Raw genomic sequence first — 14,250 nt, forward strand, 5'->3', positions numbered from 1 at the left:
TGTTAGTACAATGTAATTATTCAAAGTCATTTGATAAATGAATAATTTAATAAAAAGATACTGGATGTAGTTAACAAGCACTCTAAACTTAAAACAATGAATATTATTTTTCCATAGATATGGCATGAAAGTTAATGATAAAAACAGTTCTCTTCAACTTATGAGGTGCTTGTTTATGGAAATATTATCCCAACACTTTGTTATTTTCCATCTATTGACAACACCTGGCAATTTCTTGACCTTATTCTTATTTTGTTGCCTTTATCACTCAGCAGAGAAAATATAGCTCAGCACTCAGGTTTTGAATTGTGCAGAGAGTAAAAAATGCACTGGGACAAGACAAACAATGCTAGATAGTTGTTTGTTTGTTTCTGTTATTTAGGGCCAATGTAGCCTGATATAAAATTCTTGAGGAGGAATTGGAAATAGAGTTTTGTGATAATATAGATGCTAAGAAAGGAAGAAAGTTGACAGTAAATTGAAGAAGGAAAAATGAGACATTCTAGTGGGGAAATTGAGAACATTGTAAAATTCACCTTGAGAGTAATGTGCCTACTGACCCATTTTGGCATTGAAATTGAAAACAGGATTAGAAATTCAGAAAGACAATAGATAAAGTGTTCCATTCTACTCCTGAGAACATCTCCATTGATAAGTGACTTCTCCTCAGGGAAAATAGAAAAAGAAGAAACACCTATCTTAGACAATCACTACGCCCATAAATGTGTTGCTGTTGTTTTTGTTAAGTGCCAAGGAGTTAGTTCTGACTCATAGCAAGACTGTATAAAGTTTCTATGGAGCAGCTGATAGGTATGAACTACTGATTATTTGTGGTTAACAGTTCCTTTTCCTACAGCACCACACCATAAATTAGTGGAGATAGAGTTGGGGAGGGGGGCAGGGAATGAGAACTTTATTGGCAGAAGTGATTGCATTCTCATCCAATTCCTTACATTTTTGAAGAGAAGATATATACAAAGCAGACAGACAAATTGCCCAGATAACCTAAAACTAGAATTCAGATCTACTGACTTTACTATTATCAATGAAATGATATTTCCAAGATTTATATGAGTCAACTCCCTTAAAAAATTATTAGACTCCCAGCATGCCCCCATGTTCACAGTTGCCTATTGCTTACTCTCTGCTTTCATTAACCCAACTTTATTTGGGTTTATATCCTTCCCACAAGCCCCTAAACTTTATCTTGTCCCCAAGTTTAAACAAGCACTAAATACTAAGGTACAAATATCCCCCTCAAGAACTGGTTTTTGAAATCAGGTGACAACAGAGAAAATATTTCCTGTTAAGACCTCCTAAATCTCGCACGTACCCTCACCAGCCCCTCTAGCTTTTCCTCTTGCATAGTTACTGCTAATCCTAGCATTGTGTTACAGAATATGTGGTGATTCAAATCCACCAGCCTACTCCTCAGAAACCCTATACAGGATTGCTATGAGTCAGAACCAACTCAACAACACTAAACAACATATATATTTTTATATATATGTAGGGTCAATGCTAGATTGTGAGCCACAAGGTCAGCAGTTCAAACCTACCAGATGCTCCTCAGAAGCTCTGTACAGTGTCACTGTGAGTCAGAACTGACTAAATGGCACTTAACAGCAACAACATGTAGCTAATCAAGGTTTATATACAAGCTTCACTGGTTTTGCTTTTCTAGAGATCCCAGATTAAGACACATCACATCAAAGATTCTAGGTATGGCAGACATCTGTCTGTCTCCCAAACACATAGCACTTCTCTATAAAATCAAAGGCTCTTTTCAAATTTACAATCTCTGACAGAGACAGAGTACCCAGTAAGCAAGTTAATCGTGGAATTACTTGCGTTTATTTGCTAATCTGTAGTATCATCTAAGACGTGGTGAAACTCACTTGAATTTGTTCATTACAAATCAGTAAGTAAGCACAAGTAAATTGGTACTTGCCTTGATTATTGGGTAATCTGCCCCTCTGGTTAAGAACTCAGCTGTTAAGTGAAAGTTCAGGGGTTCAAATCTGTCAGCTGCTCCACGGGAGAAAGATGTAACAGTTTGCTTCTGTAAACATTACAGTCTTGGAAACCTTGTAAGGTAATTCTAGTCTGTCCTATAGAGTCATTATGAATCAAAATTGACAAGACAGCATAAGTTTATGAAAGAAAAGTCTGTTTCTGTTTTATTTTGTGTCAGTTGCAGTTCCAAAGTTTGAGCATTCTTTTCTGCTGCAACGTAAAGTGAAGTCTCTTCTTATCTAAACCCCAATTTTATGTATTTGCTGGTTGGTTTCTTTCTTTTACAAGTTTCTATTTTAATGATAGAGAAAGCTGAAGACAGCTATGGAAACTTGCCCAAGAATGAAGCGCATTGGACATAGGCATGGATGGATTTCTGATAATGGTGCACAGTAGCATGATCTAATGAGCCCTTCTCCAGATACCCAGTTACCCATTTTAAAATTTGGACCTTTTTTTTTGAAGATTTAAAACAAAATCCAGTGAAATTTTTATTCTTAAGAAACTGTGCCTTTAAAAGGTAACACATGAAAGTTTGTGGATTTCTTGCCTGAGGGCTCTCATGAATACCACACATTGTTGTTGTTAAGTGTTGTCTGTTGATTGCAACTCATAGAGATCCTTTTTAGGTTTTCTGAGGGGCAGGTGGTGGGTTTGAATTGCCAGCCTTGAGGTTAGCAGTCGAGTGCAGCAGTCCTACAGCACCACACCAGGATTCCAAAATAGATCAAAGAAAAATGATATCCTAACAAGCTCATGGATGCAGAAAACAAAATAAAATTTCAGTAGTAGAGAAATAGCTGATAATTTATAAAGGAAATGAAAGAACTACAGAAATGATGAGACCCACAATTTGCCTTCTAAGTTCTACAGAAGTCCCTGACATACCTCTTAACCACAAGTGTGAGAAGAAGAATCCTGAGGGTCTGGCAAATAAATCAGCGAAAGACTAATGATGAGTATAGCTTTGAAAGACATATTCACCAGGGGAGATTTTCCTTTGCAGTTTTTTAAACCAAGTATATTCCCCAACTCATGTGCAAGTCAAGCTGGAGAAAGGTGAAAATTCACTAGTTTAAAGCATCATAGACAAAAGAGACAGAGCATCCAGAAATTTAATAGGGGTTGTCCAGAAGCAAAGAGTTTATAATATGTGAGCCTTCAGATGTGAGAATCAATTTTGTATGAATCTTTAGCTTATCACCATTCAGTCACTGTGGAGGTCTATAGGAGACAACACTAAGGAAGCAGTAGTTAGAAGTTGTGAGAAACGAGCAGAGAGATATCAGGTACTGCCTTCCTCAGGGAAAAGTAGGTGAGTTTGAATCCAGGAAAATAATCCACAAGGTCAGCAGTTCATATGTATCAGCTGCTTTTTGGAAACCCTATACAGGGTCACTATGTGTTGGAACCTACTCGAAGGCACTTAATAGCAACAACAACAACTATATTAAAAATCCAAAAATGTTCAGAGAAACAAAATAGAATCCATAGTTTCTACAATATATTATCTACATTGTACAGCTGTCAAAGAAGTATTACTAGACACAAAGAAAGAGAAAAGTACAATCTATCATTCGGTAAAAAAGAAGTCAGTCAGTGGAAATTTTCTTAAAGTGGGCCAGATGATGGACCTGAAAACAAATATAATTCACAGTAACTAACATAAATATGTTCAAAGCAAAGCCAAACAAACAAATCTCAAATGAATGGCCTAAATGAACAAAACAAAAATTTCTCAACATAAAAATGAAAATTTTGGAATGTAAAAATTTAAGTATAAAACCCAATGGAATGAAAATCAGAATGAAGGAAGCAGTAAACTAGAAACAGATGGAAACCCCCTTAACCTGATCGAATGTATACATATATTTAAATATAGTTATAGTCCTACTTATTAGTAAAAGATTGTTTCCTTCCCATAATTCAGAACAAGCCAAGGATGTCCTGTTTAACCACTTCTATTCAATGGTGTACATTAAGTTATTGCATCCAATAAATCAATTTAAAAAGATAGGGTATAGAGATAGGAAATAAAGAAATATAACTATGTCTTTTTGTAAAAAATATGACTGTGCAAAATGAGAATGCTAAGGAATATAAAAACTATAAATAGAATATATGAGTTTAGCACAGTTACAGTATTCAAGGTAAATGTACAAACATAAATCTAATTCTACATGCTAGAAAAAGTAATAAAAAGTGAAATAAAATATACAATTCCTTTTGAAATAGGATCCAAAACCACAAAATGCTTTAGAATGCATTTAGGAGAACAAGATGGTGGAGAGGGTAGCAGTGCAGTGAGGCACTCCATCAGCAACACAGAATACTGGACCAAGCAGGCTCAGGGGATGGTGCCAGAACTCTGAACCACATATAAAGGAATATTTAGAAGGTTGGAAGGCTTACAGCTAGGGTAATTTGTAGCAGAAGCAAGAAATCCAGTGCTTTCTAAAATAAGAAGCTCAGCTGCTCCTGGTGCCAAAGCAGAAGCAAAAAATTCAGTGCTTTCTAAAACAAGATGCTCAGCTGCTCCTGGAGCCACCATCTTGGGCAAGACCAAGCAGGGGAAGGATCAGAGCAGCCATGGACACCTGACAGAACTGCGGAGATAAAAGCGTGGACACCCTTTTCTTTTTGTATCTGTTCATTGGTCTCTCGCTGGATGCGCACCTCCATTTGGGTGACTAGAGGGGGTGCCTGAGTGAGTAGATGCCCCACTCCCACCCCTGAAGGTTCTACTACATATACATGTGCACAGATCTCCTCAAAATTTAAACTGACAGTTTCCACTTAAAACCAAATGGCAATGCAAAATGGCCACAGTCGGCCCTGAACTGTTCCTCCCTAGGAAACAGGCCTGAATGGGGATTGTGGAGCAGGACAGGCAGACTAAAAAGGAAATAGGCCGAAAATTAAATCCTGAGTTACGTCACAATGACCAACAGTGGCATCTTGAAATTTCTCATGAAGAAAAGTGAAAAAGGGAAGCCCATCTCCTGATCACATCTACCTGGAGGCAATCAGAAAGCATAAAAAATACCAAAATACAAACCCATCTAAGTATTAAGGTCACAGATAACTCCTGAATATGCACAAAAACAAAAAAAACAACAACCCAGAAACAGATATCCGCACACGTCCAAAAACGAGATAAAGTGACTAAAGCAAATAATCTGGAAGTAGACCTACACTCCATACTGGAAGATGGGCAGGCTTTGGAAATGCCTGAAAAGGAATTCAGAAAAATGATTATAAAATGTATCAAAACATTATACAATGGAGTTGAGAAAAATTAGGACAAAGTCAGGAAAGCACTACAGGAATGATCAAATAAGATACAGAATTGAAAACAATTCAAAACCTACTGAAAGAGGACCAAATCATTAATAATAGAATATCAGAAATGGACAATACACTGAAAGGGCAAAGGAGTAGAATAGAAGAGATAGAAGCCAGAACTAGTGAGCTAAAAGATAAATCTCACAACACTACTAAGATAGAAGAACAAATACAAAAAAGAATAAAAAAAAAATCTGAAGAAGGCCTAAGATTCAAGTTGAAGAGGAACAACTTAGGAATTGTTGGCATTCCAGAACAGGAAGAATCACACAAGTCCATAGAAGAGATAGTTGAAGAGCTGCTGGAAGAAAATTTCCCTAACATCCTGAAAAGCAAAAAGATAAGCATTCAAGAAGCTCAACGAACCCCAGGAAGGATAGACCCTAAAAGACAATCACCAAGACATATAATAATCAAACTTTCCAAAATCATTTCCCTAGCTGAAACCAGCTAGGGAAAAGGGAAGTGTAACATATAAAGGCAAGCAAACCAGATTATTTCTCAGCAGAAACCATGCAAGGAAGAAAGCAATGGGGAGCATATATAAAACCCTGAAAGAACAAAACTGCCAACCAAGAATACTCTACCCAGCAAAGCTGTCAATCAAATACAATGGTGTAATCAAAACATTCCAGGATAAACAGAAGCTAAGGGATTTTGCCAAAGCCAACCCTGCTATGAAAAACATCCTAAAGGAAGGTCTGTGGACTGAGAACCAACAAGAACAGACAACTACCAGAGAATGATGTACATGGCAGCATCAAAACAAACTCAATCAACAAATGGAAAAGTTAAGAACAGAATAAAATTTTAAGAACAGAGAATCTGGGAGGTCAGTCTATGATCAAAACAATTAAAATGTGAAAGAAGGTAAACACAGAGGAACAGCGATCCAGGTGGTGAGAAGATCAGATAGATTACAGGATAAAATAGACTGTCTTAAATGGAGGGAAGAATGAATGGAATATAAGGTAACCACAACAGTGGGGTTGGGGTGGGGGGTTTAGTTTGGGTGTTGGGGAAGGCAATACAAGAAGGGGGAGGAGGTGGAAAAACAAGATAGATAGGGGGACACTGAGACAGGTTTGCATGGCCTAAGTGGGCAGAGGTAAATAGTTATGCATGCTCAACCTTGGAATAACAGTGCTGTGTGATACAGGGATCTAGGCACAGTTTGAAGAGGGGAAATAATACTAAAATGCTTGACTGTCTTATGAATATCGGTTTCCCTTGCCTACTATTATAAAATAGATACTTGAGTGGGATAGAAAGGAATGTTGAGAAACATGATTAAAGACAATTTGTATTTATAACGGATTGGAATACATATAATGGATTGGAATACATAAAAGGGGTTCTAGAACTTGCCCAGTGAAATAGATCTCTTGCAAAGCCTTTGCAGAGTATAAGACTTTAGGTAGAATCCTGAGTCCCATCCAGAGCCTTATGAGGTGGGAAATTCCCACTACCAAGGATAAGCAGACCAGCCTGGAATAGCTAGAGCAACAGAAGATACAGCTTTAAAGAAAGATTATCAGGAAAAACCCAAAACAAAAATGTCAGCATGACTGTCTACTACAAGAATAAGCAAGCTGTTTGCCAGGAAGCCATCAAGGCAAGCAATCAAGTTCTTTCAGGACAAACTACCCTCTAAGACTGAAACTCAAAGGGAACACATGGACAGGCATGTAAGCTTGCTGGTGACCACATTGCTTTTCTGATGAGTGGAAGAAGGGGAAAGGCTGCAAAGAAGAAATTGGCTGAGTTCAACCACAGTCCATTGACTCCCATTGACCCGGATATGAGAGAGAAAAGAGGAAGGGCTGGTTGGTGCAAAGTGTGGTGAGACTTGGGGACACCTGAGCCCATGGACAAGGACATAGTCACAGAGGGCTAGAGCTGAGAGTGAAGCATCCAGCTGATATGTTGTTGTTGTTGTTGTTGTTATGTGCCATGGAGTCGGTTCTGACTCATAGAGACCCTGTGCAGGGTTTCCGAAGCTTTTCTTTATGGAAGCAGAAATCTTTACGGGAGCAGAAAGCCTCATCTTTCTCCCACGGAATAGCTGGTAGTTTCTAACTTCTGACCTTGCGGTTCACAGTCCGATTCATAGCCACTATGCTACCAGAGCTGATATGTAGCCATACTGTTTTCTACAGTATGACTATGATATGCACATATCATATTCAGATGTCATCTTTTGGTATTTATCCAGCTTGTAGTTCGCTGAGCTTCTAGGATATGTGGTTTTGTTTCTGTTATTGATAATTGGGAAGTTCACCACCACTATTCACTGTTGTTGTTAAGTGCCATCGAGTCAGTTCCAACTCATAGTGACCCTGTATAGGGTTTCTAAGGAGCAGCTAGTGGGCTTGAACCACTGACCTTGAAGTTAGCAGTCTAATGCTTAGCCTATAATGCCACACCAGGACTCCTAAGAACAGTTAATACCACTATTATTCAAATTTACACACCAACCACTAAAACCAGTGGTGATGAAATTGAAAAATTCTACCAAATGCTTCACTCTGAAACTGATAAAACATAAATCAAGATATAGTGATAATTACTGGTGAATAGAATGCAAGAGGGGGAAAAAAGAGGAAGGATCAGTAGATGGAAAATATGGCCTTGGTGATAGAAATGACGCTGAAAATCACATGGTAGAATTTTGCAAGACCAATGACTTATTCATTGCAAATACCTTTTGAACAACATAAAGGGCAATTAAACACATGAACTACACCAGATGTAATACACAGGAATCTAATTACATCTGTGGCTACAGAGGGTGGAAAATCTCAACATCATTATCTAAAACAAGGCCAGTGGCCAAATATAGAATAGACCATCAACTACTCATAAGCAACTTCAGGCTGAAGCCGAAGAAAATTAAAACCAGCCCATAAGATCCAAAATATGACCGTGAACATTTCCCATGTGAATTTAGAGACCATCTGAAGAACAGATTTGATGCATTTGATACAAATGGCCTAAGAACAGAAGAGTTGTGAGATGACATCAAGACTACCATACAGGAAGAAAGCAAAAGGTCATTAGAAAGACAGGAAGGGAAGAAAAGACCAAAATGGATGTCAGAAAAGACTCTGAAACTTGCTTTCCAGCACAGAGATGCTAAAGAAAATGGAAGAAATGATGAAGTAAAAGTGCTGAACAGAAAAATGTAAAGGACATCTCAAGAATACAATTGAAGTGTTATAATGAAATGTGCAAAGACCTGAAGTTAACAAACAATAAGGGAATAACAAACTCAGCATTTCTCAAGCTGTAAGAACAGAAGATAAAATTTAAGCCTCAACTTGCAATATTGAAGGATTTGGGGGTAAACTATTTAATGATGCAGAAAGCATCAAAAGCAGATGAAAGAGATGCACGGAGTACTTGTACCAAAAAGAAATTGTTGATGTTCAACCATTTCAAGAGTTCTCATATCATCAAGAACTGATAGTACAGAAGGAAGAAGTCCAAGATGCAGTGAAATCATTGGCAAAAAAATCGAGGCACCAGGAATTGAAAAAACACAATAAATTGATGCAACACTGGAGGCATTCATTCACTTATGCCAAGAAATTTGGAAGAGAGCTACCTGACCAACTGACTGAAAGAGCTCCATATTTATGCCCATTCTAAAGAGAAGTGACCAACTGTATGTAGTAATTATCAAATAAAATCATCGATATCACATGCAAGTAAAATTTTGCAGAAAATAATTCAAAAACGATTGTGACAGTACATTGAGAGGAACTGCCAGAAACTTAAGCTAGATTCAGAAGAAACTGTGTAAGTAGGAAATACCATTGCTGACATCAAATGGATCTTGGTTGAAAGCATAGAACACCAGAAAAACGTCTACTTGTACTTTATTGACTACACGAAGTCTTTAGACTTTGTGGATCATGAAAATCTACAGACTATATTGCAGCGAATGGGTATTCTAGGACACTTAATTTTGCACATGAGTAACCTGTACTAAGACCAAAAAGCAGCTGTTAGAACAGAACTAGGGAACACTGAAAGGGCTAAAATTAGGAAAGGTGTGCACTCAGGCTGTATTATTTCAGCACACTTATTCTATCTGTATGTTTAGCAAATAATCTGAGAAGCTGGATTGTGTGAGGAAGAATGTGACATCAGGATTGGAGGAAGACTCATAAACAACCTGATATGTGCAAATGATACAAGCTTGCTTGCTGAAAGAGAAGAGGTCTTAAAATGCTTGCTAATGAAGATCAAAGACAACAGTCTTTGGTATGGATTACCAAACCAATGTAAAGAAGAAAAAATTCTCACCACTGAACCAATAAATGATATCAAGGTAAATGGAGAAAAGATTGAAGTTGTCAAAGATTTCAGTTTGCTTGGATCCACAGTATTGCATTAGGCAAATCTGCTGCACGACATCTCTTGAAAGTGATCAAGAACAAAGACATCAATTTGGAGATTAAGATGTGACTGACGCAATCCATGGTATTTTTAACTGTCTCTTATGTATGTGAAAGTTGGACACTGAATAAGGAAGACCAAAGAAGAATTGGTGCATTTGTGTTATGGTGTTGGAGAAGAATATTAAAAGTACCATGGATTGCTAGAAGAACAAATAAATCTATGTCAGAAGAAATACAGCCAGAATGCTCCAGGATGGAGAGACTTCATCTCTCATACTTCAGACATATTATCAGGAGGGACCAGTCCCTGGAGAAGGACATCATGCTTGTTAAGTGCCATTGAGTCAGTTCCAAATCATAATGACCCTGTATAAGGTTTTTGTATAGTATCTAGTAAGTTTGAACTGCCAACCTTAAAGTTCAAACTGACCTTGAGGAGGGGTACTTACCCATTTACCAAGACTTCTAGTAAAATGGAAGGTCAGCAAAAAAGGAGAAGATCTCCAATGTGATGGATTTGCACAGTGGTAGCAGCAGTGAGGTTGGTGCAAGACCAGGGAGTGTTTCATTCTGTTGTGCATAAAGTTGCATTGAGTCAGAACTGACGTAAGGGTTCCTAAAAACAACAATTTGTCCAGGTCATCACAAAAGACTGATCATTAAAAAAGGACAACATGATTGGTAAAGTAGAAGAGAAGAAAAATCTCAATAAAATAAATTGTCACAATAGGTGCAACAATTAAATCAAGCATACCTGTGATCATGAAGACTGCACAGGACTGAGTAACCTTTCACTTTGTTATACATAAGATCCCCCTGAATCAGAGCCCACTGAATCGCAACTAACCTGGTGTGGCACTACAGGAAAAACACTGACCTCAAGGTCGATCTGAACCTCAAGGTCAGTGGTTCAAACTCACCAGCCTCCCCTTGGAAAACTTATACAAGTTTGCTATGAGTCAGATCCGACTCAACAGCACTTAACAACAATTTATTTGACTGGAAATAATCCAGCAAATAATGAGCATAAATGTACGAATGAATAAACTTTATTCTTTTTTTGTTTTTATTCATACAGAAAATGAAAATAATTATAAAATCAAGTTCTAAAATCAGAAAATTACAATTAGTCCTAAATCTTCCCAATATTATGTAAATCTGCAAATGGATACTAGCTGTGGTGCAATGGATTTATTTTATATGCCATTTATGGTCCAGTGCTTGTAAATTTCCCAAAATGATTGGTCAGGCCAGAATCATACAAATGATTGGCCAGTTTACTGTCGATGCAAGAGGCCTGAAATTCATTCAATAGAGTTTTGGGTTTAACCAATTAAGTCCACATAATGGATTTATCAGCTTAAAAAAGCCAACACCTGAAGTGGACAACAAGTGGCCCTGTATAAGAAGCCAGTCTCACAGATGTTTGGAGGAACTTTCTGACTGACAAAAGCCTGAATAGGTGTGTGTCCTTTTGACCTAGAGTCCCTGTGCTGAGGTCTCCGAGATACAAATAAAGATGCTGTAATACAGGTGAAGGGTTGTAACACTGAAGACCAAGAGAAATAGCTGTGATAGACAAGGAGGCCCACAGAGAGAAGCTTGGATGTGGGTGAGTCAGTCCACAGAGCAAACTGCAAAGGAGGCCATAACTGTGATGGTATTAGAAGAACTGAAGACAATTAGCAAACCCAGATGTTAGCAGCAGAGTGTAAACACCTAATCTAAGCTGAAGACTGAGATGTGATCAATAGATGAAACCACAAAGTAATGCTATTGAGTTTCACAATGGAAAGTTTCTTAAAAGGGGAGAATAAACGCTGGTTACTGAGAAGGATAAGCAAGTTCCTGTTGAGAACATTTAAGCAGGTCTCCTTTTAGACACTGAAGCCATGTGATAAAACTCTTCCTGAGACCCGCCTTTGCACATCTTCATTCCTGTTTGTATCCTTTAAAGTGTTTGTTGCAAGGAGCTCTGTTAGCATAGTGGTTACAAGTCAGCCTGCTAACCTCACAGTCAGCAGTTTGAAACTATTCAGGTGTTCCACGGGAGAAAGATGAGGCTTTCTGATCCCATAAAGATTTACAGCCTCAAACTCATAACATAAAGGGATGTTAAAAGTCGGGACCGACTCCATGGCATACAACCACCACCACCGCCAAAGTGGTTGTTGCAATTGTTGTTTCCTTGAGTTCTATGTTACAATTCCAATGAATTATAGAACCCAACAGAGAGAGAGTGACATGGAGGGAACATTTGGTATCAACAATAGTGAAATTAAGAGAACAGAGATATATTTAATCTGTATCTCATAAGAACCAGTTTGGTAATGATTCTTATAGTCAGAGTTATTATTATACCATCTTACCATAATCAAGCTCTGTTAGCGTAGTGGTTACGAATCGGGCTGCGAACCGCAAGGTCAGCAGTTCGAAACTACCAGCTGCTCCGCGGGAGAAAGATGAGGCTTTCTGCTTCAGTAAAGATTTACAGCCTTGGAAACCCTGTACAGTGTCGCTATGGGTCGGAACCAACTCAACAGCACTTAACCACAACAACAACCATAATCAAGCACACAGTTTCTTTGCTATACATTATTTCTAACATTATACAATTAGTATTAAAATTCTAAGTGATTTTCACAAAGAAAATAATGATCCTAAGTTCTGTCACTCTAACAGTTTGAATTTCCTTGCAATCATTTTTTTCCTGCGTATCTGTTTCTTATTTAGCCTTAATCAGTCTACAAACAATTTATATCACAACTTTCTCTTCTATGTAAATCTGCTCTTGCAATCTTAATTTTAATTGATACATGGCATTTGGGTTAATGCGCCAGACTGCAAAGCCATTTGAACTGCAAGGTCGCCAGTTCAAGCTCAGCAGTCACTCCTTGGAAATCCTATGTAGGGTTGCTATGGATCGGAACCGACTCGACGGCACTTAACAACAACAACAACAATGTCAAGAAGATGTGGCACCATGGTTATTGCAAACATTTCTTTCTTTTGGATAATTAGGGTTTTGCCCTTTTTTTTCTCAGATATAATTTTAAAATCTTTTTCCATGGTTATTTCCCATATTTTGATTATTGTAGAAAATACTGAAAAGTAAAATTAATATTTTTAAAAATTAATCTCATTTTTATTCATTTTGAAAAATATGATTCAATTACTAATCCTAATGGTTATCTTTTATCAGTAATGGATAAATACATTTCTTATGTGGTATCTTTTGTGGGCAAGACTGGTTAATGTAATTGATAATCAATGGCATCTCAGTGTTACACTATAGATTTCTTTGATTACTGATTAGCCTTAATATTTTATATTAGTTTTTTTTAAAAAATGGGTTTATCCTTATGTGTTCTTTATGATCTCTGATGTTAAACCATGAAATATTTGTAAAACCTTTTCCAAATTGAAGACTTTAAAATAAAACCCCCAAAAAACTTTTAATCATATTTCTAGCAATGACTTTTCATTTACAAATACAACTTTTATAGGTCTAGTGGTAAACCATAAACTGTACAAATACTAGGGACCAAGCACTTTAAATATACTATCTCATTAACTCTCCTGATCAGTCTTGTAGGTACATATTATTTTATCAGTTTGTTGTTATTAGGTTCCATCAAGTCAGCACCAACTTATAGCCACCCTATGCTAAGCCTGGAGGAGCTCTGGTAGTGTAGTGGTTATGAATCGGGTTAGTAACCTCAAGGTCGGCAGTTCGAAACTACCAGCGGTTCCGCAGGAGAAAGATGAGATGTTCTGCTCCCGTAAAGATGTGCAGCCTCAGAAACCCTGTGCAGGGTCACTATGTGTCAGAACCGACTCCACGGTACTTAACAACAGCAACAAAATGCTAAGCCTGAGCCCATTGCTGCCACCACTGTTCTAATCCATTTTGTTGGGGTTCTTCCTCTTTTTCTCCAACACTCCCTTTTGCCAAACATGATATCCTTCTTGTGGAACTGGTCACTCCTGGTAATATGTCTGAAGTATGAGAGATGAAGTCTGGCCATCCCGACTTCCAAGGAGCATTCTAGATGTAATTCTTCCAACACAGATTAGTTTGTTCTTTCAGCAGTCCATGGTACTTTTAATATCCTCCTTCAACACCATAACTCAAATGCATCAATTCTATCATCTTCCTTATTCACCATCCAACTTTCACATACATATGAGGTTACTGAAAATACCATGGCTTGGATCAGGCGCACCTTAGTCCTCAAACTGTTATGTTTGCTCTTGAACAATTTAAAGTGGTCTTGTGCAGCAGAATTGCCTAATGAAATACATCCTTTGATTTCTTGACTGTTTTTTTCCATGAATGTCGATGGTTGAGAAAAGCAAAATGAAGTCTTTGACAACTTCAATCTTGGCTCCAATTATATGGATGTTGTTTATTGGTCCAGTGGTGAGTATTTTTGTTGTACATTGAGATGCAACCCATACTGAAGGCTGTGGTGCATGATCT

The sequence above is a fragment of the Chrysochloris asiatica genome, unplaced genomic scaffold (assembly GCF_000296735.1).
Source record: "Chrysochloris asiatica unplaced genomic scaffold, ChrAsi1.0 scaffold00113, whole genome shotgun sequence".
Taxonomy (NCBI): domain Eukaryota; kingdom Metazoa; phylum Chordata; class Mammalia; order Afrosoricida; family Chrysochloridae; genus Chrysochloris; species Chrysochloris asiatica.